Source organism: Rutidosis leptorrhynchoides, chromosome 6 (assembly GCF_046630445.1).
Source record: "Rutidosis leptorrhynchoides isolate AG116_Rl617_1_P2 chromosome 6, CSIRO_AGI_Rlap_v1, whole genome shotgun sequence".
Lineage (NCBI taxonomy): Eukaryota > Viridiplantae > Streptophyta > Magnoliopsida > Asterales > Asteraceae > Rutidosis > Rutidosis leptorrhynchoides.
Window position 1 is genome coordinate 44,126,932 of NC_092338.1, and position 12,428 is coordinate 44,139,359.

At 31.4% G+C, this 12,428-nt stretch overlaps 1 long non-coding RNA gene across 1 annotated transcript; it reads right to left on the minus strand.

Annotated features, from left to right (window-relative positions):
• Positions 1-10,373: 10,373 nt before the first annotated feature.
• LOC139851826 (uncharacterized) lies at positions 10,374-11,883 on the minus strand. Its single transcript, XR_011760748.1, has 3 exons — positions 11,774-11,883; positions 11,590-11,657; positions 10,374-10,783 (listed from the first exon to the last, which is right to left on the minus strand). It is a non-coding gene; the product is annotated as an uncharacterized lncRNA (long non-coding RNA).
• Between the last annotated feature and the right edge of the window lie 545 nt (positions 11,884-12,428).

Consider the following 12,428-nt stretch of genomic DNA (forward strand, 5'->3'; position numbering starts at 1 on the left):
CTATTATATCACTACACTAGTTTGACTACTTTTCAAAATCCGTTTCATTTCAAATCAACTTTTCAAATACTTACAATTTCTAAAGTTTCTTTCTTTACCCACAACAACCACGCAAATTTCTTTATTTAACCTTTCAGTTTTCAATCACAACCCACTTTCCAACTTTTTGTTTTCTATCCAATTCATGAACCCCATAATATTATTTTTTCTTCCTTTTCTTGTTTCCTATCAATTTCCTTGGTCACTTTTTTTGTTTCAATCCATTATCAATCTAAATCTAAAGTTATATAAAACTAATTGAATTTATAGATATTATTCAACATGTTACTGTGTAGTTCACTTAATTATATTTATATATATATATGATTTACATATACAAATGGAAGAATCACAAAACCACATCCACCACTCTCTTTCTTTCTTGTGAAACCCAACACCACCTTCATTAGACTCCATCTCCATTTCACTACAACCTTCACCTTCCCATCACCCTCACTCACCATTGAAAACCACCACGAACCACTGCAAACTACTATTGTTTTTGTTCGATGAAGACCCGAACAACAATTTCAGCTTCTGTTTCGATCATCCCCAGCTAAAGATCAACATATCCGCTAATTGTTTTGTCACTGGTTTAAACGTAAACTATCCCAAAACAATGCCCCAAAATCGAGACCCATTTGATACGGTTATATATATATATATATATATATATATATATATATATATATATATATATATATATATATATATATATATTTGTTGTTGTTGTTAAACACCTAGATCAAAAACTACAATTGCAGTTACTATGTTCTTCTGTTTCTATGTTGTGAACACAGCCAAATACCAAACCAATCGCTGATTTCCTATTTTTCTTTCTGTTTCAGTCTGAAATCCAACCTCACAATCACCATACGACTTCTAAACCCACATACACTGCGTTGTTGTTTTTATGTTTTTGCCCAGTCAAAGAACACGAGCTGTTTCTGTTTGCTTGTCGACAAGAACTCACGAGTTAATCACTGTTCGTACTACTATATTTCTTTTTGCGAAACCAGAAATTCCACAACAACTATTCGGTTATAATACTGGGTTGTTGTTAACGGGTTGATTGTTGGGCCTTCATGTTCTATATTGGGCAGTTGTTTCTATTTTAAAACAAAGCCCAAACCCCCCGCTGATGTAAATGAATTCTTGTCTGAATTTGTGCAATACGATTTCTGTTAGTTCTATTATAAGAGCTGAGTTAATCAAAATGATGATAGGGAGATCGTGATGATGTCTTGATGTTATTGTGATAAAGAGACGATTAAGATATTGATTATGATATTATGTTACATAAAATTATACATGATATTGAAGATGATGTTGATTTACATACTACTGCTTGATCTCACATGTTTCCGTATTCAAACAACAACGAATTCTTTTCTTTGATTAGTGGGCTTGTAGATCAATTTCTGTTATTGGGCCGGTAAACTAAAATCATAAATCCCAAATCTTTAGATTAGGCTTAGTTAATTGTTGGGCCTGAATTTATAAATGGGCCTTGAGTTTTGGACTCAATAAAAAATTCATTTAAATGATGCAAGAGTGATGTTTATAAAATAATGATGATGAAAGTATGTAAATGATTATATGATGATTAAGAGATAATTTAGACATTAAGGATATGATGATGTTCGATGATGTTAAGTGGTGATGATAATATGATTATGATGGTTATGTTGCCTCTGATCGATTAAATCGAAGAAGAAGAAGAAGCAGATACGATATATGTTAAATGAAATTAAAGTATCGATTATAACAGAAAATGAGAGTAGAGGAATGGCTAGGCGGGTGTGGGTTTGAAAGAAAAGTTACGGGTCATGTATATTTTGGGGTGGTAATAATTTCAGAAGTACACGAACAGAGGGATGGTAAAATTGTTATCGGGTTAGCGGGACATCGCGGGTTCAAACCCGGACTTGGGTATTTTTAAGAACTACTCCTTTGAGGTAGTTATTACAAAAACTCTTATTATTATTATTTCATTATTATTATTTTTTATTTTTATTGTTATTATTATTATCATTATTATTTATTATTGATTGTTATTAAGTAATTATTATTATTACCAATATTAGAAATAAGATTACTAGTATAATTACTACTATTATCATTATTATTATTATTATTAAAAATATATAGTATTATTATTAATATGACTATTAAAATTTCTATTAGAATCATCACTTTTATTAAAAGTACCATTATTATTTAAAATATGATTTTTATGAAAACTAACATTTTTATCTTATCATTATTATCTTTTCATTAAAAATTATTATCATTACTAACATTACTTTTATTACTAGTATTATTATCAAAACTATTAATAGCAGTATCATTACTAAATCTAATTACTTTTAGTATTATTATTATTAACATAAAAAGATACAAATTTTTATTTATTATTATTGATATTATTTTACCAAATAAATAGCTATATAAGTATATATTTAAAACATATCGCGTAACAAATACTAATTATTTATCTAAAGTATATAAAAATAAATACAGTTAATATAGTTACCAATGAAACATACAAGTTACTGAAATAACAATTAATAATAGTATCTAAACTTGTTCGATTACAAGTTTATGTTTTAATAAATGTATGAATAATATAGGTTCGTGAATCCGAGGTCAACTTACACTTGTTAAATGACGTCATATGTATTTTTACTACAAAATACAGTATGGTGAGTTTCATTCGCCCTTTTTACTCTTTACATTTTTGGCCTGAGAATACATGCAAATGCTTTATTAACTGTTTTACAATATTTATATGCGTGAGTTTCATTAATCCCTTTTTAAATGCTTTTGCAATATATATTTTTGGGACTGAGAATACATGCGCTGTTTTTATAACTATTTTACGAAATAGACACAAGTAATTGAAACTACATTATATGGTTGAATGATCGAAATCGAATATGCCCCTTTTAATTAAGTCTGGTAATCTAAGAATTAGGGAACAGCCACCCTAATTGACGCGAACTCTAAAGATAGATCTATCGGGCCCAACAAGCCCCATCCAAAGTACCGGATGCTTTAGTACTTCGAAATTTATATCATGTCCGAAGGAGGATCCCGGAATGATGGGAATATTCTTATATGCATATTGTGAACGTCGGTTACCAGGTGTTCAATCCATATGAATGATATTTTTGTCTCTATGCATGGGACATATATTTATGAGAAATGAAAATCTTGTGGTCTATTAAAATGATGGAAATGAATGATTATGATAAACTAATGAACTCACCAACCTTTTGGTTGACACTTTAAAGCATGTTTATTCTCAGGTTTGAAAGAAATCTTCCGCTGTGCATTAGCTCATTTTAAAGATATTACTTGGAGTCATTCATGACATATTTCAAAAGACGTTGCATTCGAGTCGTTGAAGTTCATTAGAGATTATTATTAAGTAAATGACAGATTAGGTCATTTATAGTTTGGATATTATGAAATGGTATGCATACCTGTCAACTTTCGATGAAATGAAAGGTTATCTTTTAAAAACGAATGCAATGTTTGTAAAATGTATCATATAGAGGTCAAATACCTCGCGATGTAATCATATGTAATGTTCTCGTCCATATGGATTTGGTAGGGGCACTACACACGAATCCATAGATCAACAGGTGTGTAATCTGATAGAGTTTCAGCTTGCCGATTTACAAACTCTCTCATTTGTTCATTTTGAGCATCAAGTTCTTCGAGTTTGATTTTCATATAATCTAAAGAATTTTCAGGTACATAATTTTCCTCATCTACTGGTTGTTGAGTTTGGATATATTCTTAAGAATAATCCCAATTAGAATTGTATTCCTCATAATCATTCCATTCAGGTTCCATGGGTGCGTAATTTTCCATAGGAACGTAATAATAACATTCTCATGTTGAATGATAATCTTCACAGATTTCACAACCAGTTATTGTTTCATCATTCGTGATCCAAGATTGACTGAACGAATTGTCATCAACACCCGTTTGAGAGTAATGATTAAATTGATTTCGGATGTCATAAAGAGTTTCCAAAATATTCTCGAGATTTTCCATAATGCGCTTATTACCAAATTTTAGCTACAATGTGGTGCATTTACTTAATTATCCTATTAGTTATAAAAAATTAAAAATTATATAAGTTATCAAATTAATAGACTTTTCTGCTTTTGCCCACGTTTCGAATAGCCAATAGATGCAGCAGGGATCCAGAACCCTTTAAATCGGAAGCTCACAACTCAGCCACTAACAAATCCAACTATTACTACGAAGCAGAAAATTTGGATGTCTATCAATTTAACCACTTAAAATAATTTTTCGTTTGGAATTATTAGAGAAGAAGTAGAGAAAATTTCCAAGTCCTAAAAACTAGCGTGTCGAGAAATAAGATAGAAAAAGAGTGCGCGTCGAAAAACGTCGAAAAATAAAAATAAGAAAATAGCGCGTCGTAACTTAAAAGTCTAAAAATTAAATCTAAAAAGTTACGCCTAAAGGTATTAAAGCTTAAAGGAATTCTATATCCAAAACGACAATAACTTAATTAGGCACTAAAATCTAAAAACTGCGTCACAAAATTCTAAAGCACCTAAATCTTAGTCTAAAGAAAAAGCACTTAAGGGATTTTACGGCAAAGCCTAAAAATCTAGAAAATAAAAATAAGCTACGGCAAAACTAAATTTAAAATTAACTACGAACGATAAAAATAAAAATATTACAATTACACTAAATAAAAGGATATAAAATATAAAAATAAAAAGTGATAAAATTACTTATTTTTATAAAAATATTATTTTTATATTTATTTTATAATAGTATTAATTTTTATATATAAATAAAACTAATTAAAATTAATTATTACTAATTAATTAAAATTAAAACTAAATATTAAATTAATTAAACTAATTAGGGTTTTAAAAATAATAATAATTAATATACTCCGTATTAAATGCGATTAGGGTTCCGTGGTCAGGTCTGCCAGGGCGGCTCTGCGAGTCACGGTGTTCCATACCAGAAAACCTCCGCAAGTCGCGGAGATTGAAAAACGTGTGTTTTTTTTTTAAATTTTATATTGTTTTTCTAAAAATATATATAAATATATTTAAAAATATTGCGTTTCGCCGACTCCCTGGCAGCGGCGCCAAAAACTTGATGTTAAAGCGAAGGGGTACGAAATAGTTATTATTTTTACTACGAAATACGTTACAAATTACACAAGTTTTAATTATTTATTTACAGATGAGATATACCTAAACCTTGCTACAACACTATAGGCAGTGTACCTAATCATAGAGTAGTATAGTTTTTAGTAAGTCCGGTTCGTTCCACAGGGAGCGGGCTTATTGCACACTATATTTTTAAACAATTATATTTGTACAAAATATATTATATTAATAATATATAAAAGGGGGTTTTTACCATTTAATGACAGGTTTGTCGATTTTAAAACTTTAGTCGCTGTTAAAACCTAATGTAAAATATTAAATAAATAAAAGACTTAATTTAAAGCGTAAAGTAAATAATGATAATGAAATTGCAATAAATAAAAGTGCGATAAAATAAAATTGCAATAATTAAAAAGTACGATAATTAAAAGTGCAATTAAATACAATAACAATAAATAAAAGTGCGATAATTAAAAGTGCAATTAAATATAAAATAAAGGAAATTAAATATGAAATAAAAGAATTATGCTTATTTAAACTTCCATAATCATGATGTTTGACGTGTTAATTTTTAGTTTATTCCAATGGGTTAATTGTCCTTTGTCCTGGATTATTTAATATGTCCGTCTGGTTTTTGTCCATAACAGTCCATCAGTCATAAATATAAAGTGCGAGTATCCTCGTCAAATTATCCTTATACCCGAAGTCAAATATTCCAACTAATTGGGGACTTAAACTGTAACAAGGTTTTAATACTTTGTTTAATAATTACACCAGGATATCGACTGTGTGTAACCCAAGGTTTTAATATTTTGTTATCAATTACGCAAGTGTCCTTGTACATAATTTAACCCCTATTTTAATAATTCCATAGACTATTAATCCATTCCCGTGTCCGGTTAAATGAACGATTATTCGTACATATAAATACCCCGCCCATCATGTCCGATCGAGTGTATATGGTTATTTCTAGGTACGTCCAATTGTAAATCTTTATATTAAAATTAACAAACTATCATTTAGTTAAACAAATATAAAGTCCATTAATAGCCCATAGTCTAATTTCCACAAGTGTCGTTCTTTTGTCCAAACCCCAATTATGGTACAAAGCCCAATTACCCAATTTTAATAATTAGCCCAACATCATGATTACTTCATCTTAAATAAGCATAATAATAACTTAAGTACGAGACATTAATTTAAAAAGGAGAACATAGCTTACATTGATTATTTATCGCGTAGTGTTACACGGACAGAGCTCCAACTTTAAAACCCGTAAAATAACCTTTACATTAACCCAAACTAATCTAATATAAAACTAACCTATACTATATATATATATATATATATATATATATATATATATATATATATATATATATATATATATATATATATATATATATATATATATATATATATTACATAGGGAGTATTATTATTATTATTTTTGGTGTGTTTAAAACTCGGCAGAAAACGTTGATATTTATAGGACATTTCTGAAATTTCAAACTCCGCGAGTTGCGGCACTTTTACCCTTCAAACTCCGCGAGTCGCGGAGTTTGAATTTCCAGCTCACATGATTTTGGATCTTTGCTTGTCGACGTTATTAAAAAATAATATAATATATATATAATTTTTAAGAATTATTTATATATTATATTTTATTTATGTGAATAGTTGACTTGTAATTTTTGCACCGTTGCGTCGCGCGTTGAGAGTTGACTCATGTCCCGGTTCCGGATTTTCGAACGTCCTTGCGTACTATTTTATATCGTGTACTTTGCGTTTTGTAACTTGTACTCTTGTCATTTTTAGACGTTTCTCATCAATAAATTGAACCTTTTGAATTGTATCTTGTACATTTGAGCTTTTTGGACGTTTGTGTCTTCAAATCTTCGTTTTCGCCTTTTGTCTTCGCACTTATTTATTTAAACAATTACAATAAAAATATAATACAATTACATATGAAAACCTATTATTTAGGAGGGATATTGCTATAAAATATATGTTACTTTTCAGCCTTATCAGTACCTCCTTTGAGCCATCAACCGGTCATCCCGACGATGATGGGTCGACGTTTAACCACCCCTTCTAAGATCATCATCTCGTGACGGGGACTCCGAACCGAAGACTTAAACTCAAAAGACCCTTCAATCTCCCTACTTTATTGTCAAGTATGGACCGAACCCGAACCAAATATTCCATGCTTGATCAATAAGGTTGTCACCATCTTCACAATCTAAGCTTCCTCTCACAAGAAATTACTTTCTCTCACTAAGGGTGTGTTTATTTGAGATGGAAATGAGGAAATGAAAGACTTAGATCTGTTTTTCTGGTCCCCAAAAACCGTCCATGCAATATTGTACAATAGTCCCAAAATTTAACTTTTTTACAAGAGAGTCCCCTAACAAAATTCAGATGCGCTGCACCACACTTCAGGTGCTCCGCACCTTACTGTTGGAGGTTCGGAATCTTACAAAAATATTCCTTGACTTTCCCATTATGAGTGCTTACAATATAAAGCAAGATGGTCCCTTTCTTAGTTAGATGTGGTGGCGGCCGAGCTAGGAATAGTTCCCTAAGCTTGACTTTTGCTTGATCTAGGTTGAAGGGCACTATATTTGATGTCACCGCTCCATTGGAAAGTGTGGACATCCTTGCACACCATTGTTAAGTATCTGCTTCATGAACTGTTGCCTATCGGAGCGATCGTTATTATCCCGAATGTGATAGTAAGGATGGCAATGGGCGAGAAAAAACTCGTGACCCGCGGGTACCCAATCCGCGATGGGCGGGTAAAATCATTCATTCTTACCCGTGGGCACGGGTACGGGTAAACATTTTTACCCGCCAACGGATCGCGGGCGGGTCGCGGGTATGTACTACCCGCCGTGGGTAAACCCGACCCGTGAATACATGAGACTTTTCTTAATTTACCCACGAATAAATACTTACAATTATTAAATTTAAAAGCTATTTTACTAGTATTTAAATAATGATTAAAAATATAATATTATATACAAGTAAAAAACTTAATTTTCACGTCATTATACATATAGTTTGTACATATGATTTTATAATTAATAAACTTATTTTGATTTTCTAATAAAAAATTGTATACTATTATTACCCGCGGGTTACCCGCGGGTCACGGGTACCCGCGGGTCACGGACATGGGCGAAATGTTTTTACCCGTGAGCGGGTAACGGGTTTCAACGTGCAAAAAAGAAACCCGACGGGCTGGTCGCGGGTATATAGAACCCGTGCCCGTTACCCGCGGGTGCCATCCCTATGTGATAGTGTACCATTGTTAAGTATCTGCTTCGTGAACTGTTGCCTATCGGAGAGATCGTTATTATCCAGAATGTGAGGTACAATATCAGGTCCAAAATATCAACTAATGACTAAAGGGTTGTATTTAACATTACCTTCTGAATAACAGCAAAACGGGTAGGTCATAAGCGTTTCGTAGCTAGTCCTCATAGAACGTTTAGTTAGAATTTATGCATTTGGGTTGCATTGTACCTTGTGGAGCCAAAAAGACGAAACGCTATATATTGAAGAATAAAAACCTACTTAGCACCGTATATGAGCTTCATTAATATAGAATGTTTACCTTTATTAACGTCCAAGATTGTTGTTTTCTTTCAACGGATCAATTATGTCTCGTTTAAAGCTGGGAATGCTTTCAGGGGCGGAGACAACAGGGGATTGAGCCACTTAAGGGCCTGAGGGGTGCTCAGCCTCCCTCAAGGCTCAATTAAAACTTAAGTTTCAATTGTATTATTATTGTTACCACTACAAGAAAAATGGCTTAATATGACATTTTTTTTTTGCTGCAAGAGTTAGGGTCCTAAAAACTACTTATTAGGACACCACTTATTACGGGTCCTATTATAAATTTTAATAATATCATGGGGTCCTAATAAACTACTTTTTAAAACACTCTCATTAGAGGGTAGTATTATAAATTGACCTTTTAAAAAAGGATCCTAAAATGGAATAAATATGACCTTTTACTAACGGTGTCCTATTTCATGATTGACATAATTTATTTTTTGTCTTAAAAGGTATAATTAATAGGACACTTACTTTTAGGGTCATAAAATCATATATAACTTTATAGTACACATAAATTATGAGTTTTATAAAGTACTCTTATACGACACGTAATATTTTAATCTTATTTCATGATTTTCGAAATTTATCAAAGGTCCTAAAAATTATAATTAATACGACATATAGTATTAAAGTCATAATATCACACAAAACTTATAGGACACTTAAATTATAGGTTCTATAAATTACTTTATAGGTTTTTACCATGTCAATTACTCTACATACTAATTCTCATATTTGGTTACTATTCACTTACTATTCATCGAAATCGATACATTTTGCGCTTTAATGACTTGTACGTTGCGTAGAGGGAACTTATACCCACAAGGAGTAATGCACTATTCATCTACAGTAATTTTTTTTATTTTTTTTTAAATTGCCCCTCTCATTCTCCCCTACAAATTTTACTAAAGGACTGCATAAGGACGTTGGTCCGTTTTTTTTTAAAACTAATTTCCTTCAAAAAAAAAAAACAAGACGATAAAGACTTTTTTCCCCCTTCTATTTCCCCTACAATTTTCCCTACACTTTCACCAACAACGACTCCTTCACATTGTCCAAAAATGTCTATAAAACGGCGCGGCGCCCCCCCCCCCCCCCCCCCCCCCCCCCAAAAAAAACTGGTTACTACCAAAATTAATAGATTCTGCAAACCATCTACACTCTACATCTACATTTACACTAAAAGGGTTAGTGAGATATCATTAAAAAACTTTTTATCTTAGTCATTGAATTATCCTAATTACATACACTAACCCTATCATTTAACCATTGATTATTGATTATAATTATAATAACTCAACTAGTATAAAGACCAGTGAAATAACATGTTTATTAAATGACAAACCTTTAAATATAGTAGTTTAAATGTACAATGTATGTAGTTCAAAGGTTAACAATATAAATAAAAGTCTTACGTATTGAATTTTCGATTCGAAATCAATCTTGAACCTATTACTCCGTATTATTATTTAAAGGGTTTCTAGAGTATATTTATCCAAAATTAAGAATAGACTATGCAATCACTCATAACCCTATTTATCCAAAAATCCATCCATATATTAATATCTTTACATGACTCCATTTTCTGGTTCTTAACCGTTATCAAAAACCGAGTTTGGAATCCAATATCCATTTTTGAAAGTCCAACTTCATTTTTGGATTACGATTTGAATACCAAAAATGAGACATCACTTTAACATTTGCAAAGATGTCTTCCTTTAGGATTGAAGTCCTACTTTCATGCTTTCCATGTATTAGCTTGTTGCGCTATCTCCATATTCTCCATAACAAAACGTACCTTGATGCTAAGTTAAGTGTGTTTAGCTCCTGAGAACCCACCAAATAGTTGCCGGAACTAATAGCATTTGCTACATTATTAGGAATCGAAGACGATATATTCCACCACGCTAGAAAGGCTTGTCATAATGGAGTTGTGTACCTACATTCTGTAAACCATCAAATATAAGATAAACAAAAAATATCATTCACTTCAAGAATCAATTGCTCTATATCAAAGACCTATAAACAAAATCATTATCTAAACCAAGACTATACATCATCTTTAATAATCTCAGTTAATAATATGGTGCAATCATTGGTATACTTGACTGTTTCTAAAGCTTCCCAAAGCAATTGGTTGAAGAGTAGACAAAGTCTCATTTACGGAGTATTTCTTTCTAACACGCAGCCAAGAGTAAGTAAATTCATATTCATGACCCGAGTTAGATCTGCACTACTTAATTAGTCTCTCATTAAAGTTCCAAATTTTTTTACCTCCCAAACTCATGGTAAATTTTTTAACCTCATGAACAGGGACCATAAGATAATCAATAAAAAAAATGCATTTGACGAATGTATGTAAACAATCACATTATTTACATTACAGCCACTCTAAAGAAGACTCAAATAAGCACGAATTTAATTTTTACTTACAAACAAATAATTTATTTTGAAACGTAAAATGACTTTTTGAGGATGGATTTGAGTGTCTTCTGAACTAACAACATTTTTGCTCTTTTTGACAAACAGTGGTTGAACTAATGTATCTTTGTTTTAGTCGTCTAATGTTCCCATCAATCCCCATAAGAATTTAGGCATCCAAATTTTAATATTACATGCTCATATATGTAATTAAACTTCCTTGAATATGTTTTACCCATAACATTTTCAAATACAAACTTGCAGCACCTGTACTTTTGTTACCAAGACATATAAGGAAACGGGTTTAATGATTACTATGGCTTGATATTACCTTTCATAAACTAAATGTAAGCACATGCGGCACAACTTTTGCAGCCACTTGGTATACTTCTTGATCACCTACAATAGCACAATCAAAAAGAACAAAAAAAGGAAGGTTAAAACAGTTCAAAATTTCAAATTCTTGAAACAACTTTCAGTTTTAACACCACAAAAATGTAAAATGCATCACTTACCAACTTTGTTGCATCAGTCCTCTATTTCTTAAATCCCCACATCCCTGACTTTGGATGCATGACGTTAATATACTCCGATTCCTTCTCAGTCAACTTGCATAGCAAACCCATGATATAGGAATGATATGTGAATAGATCATGGTGAACATGAAAATGAAGTGTAATCTTCAACTACAACTATGAAACTACAATCCAGAAATAAACTTAATAGTTATTCATAGTATATATTGAACTTAATATTGGTCATTATCAAACTACAACTATCAATCCAGAAATATCACAACAACTTTCTACTTTCTTCTTGTTCACCCCATTTGATCAATTTTAACTATTAAGTTAAACCCATATTATAATTGCTAATCTTCAACCATAATAAACCTTGTGTGTTTCACTCGTAACACTTCTCTTGTATTAAAAAAAAACAACAACCAAGATCGCCTTGCATTGCACCAGAAATAAATGAATTAGAGACCAATGTAAATATGTAATGGTATCTCCTCGGGGTTTGCTTTCTCAATAAATCTAACTGCATCTCAAGCTCTACCACGAACTACAATGTCAACTAAGGTTCAGTTAATCCTGATCAACTAAAGTCTCATGGCAAATAAGTAACAATTCTTATCACAAATCATGGGACGTTAGAGGTTTGTACATG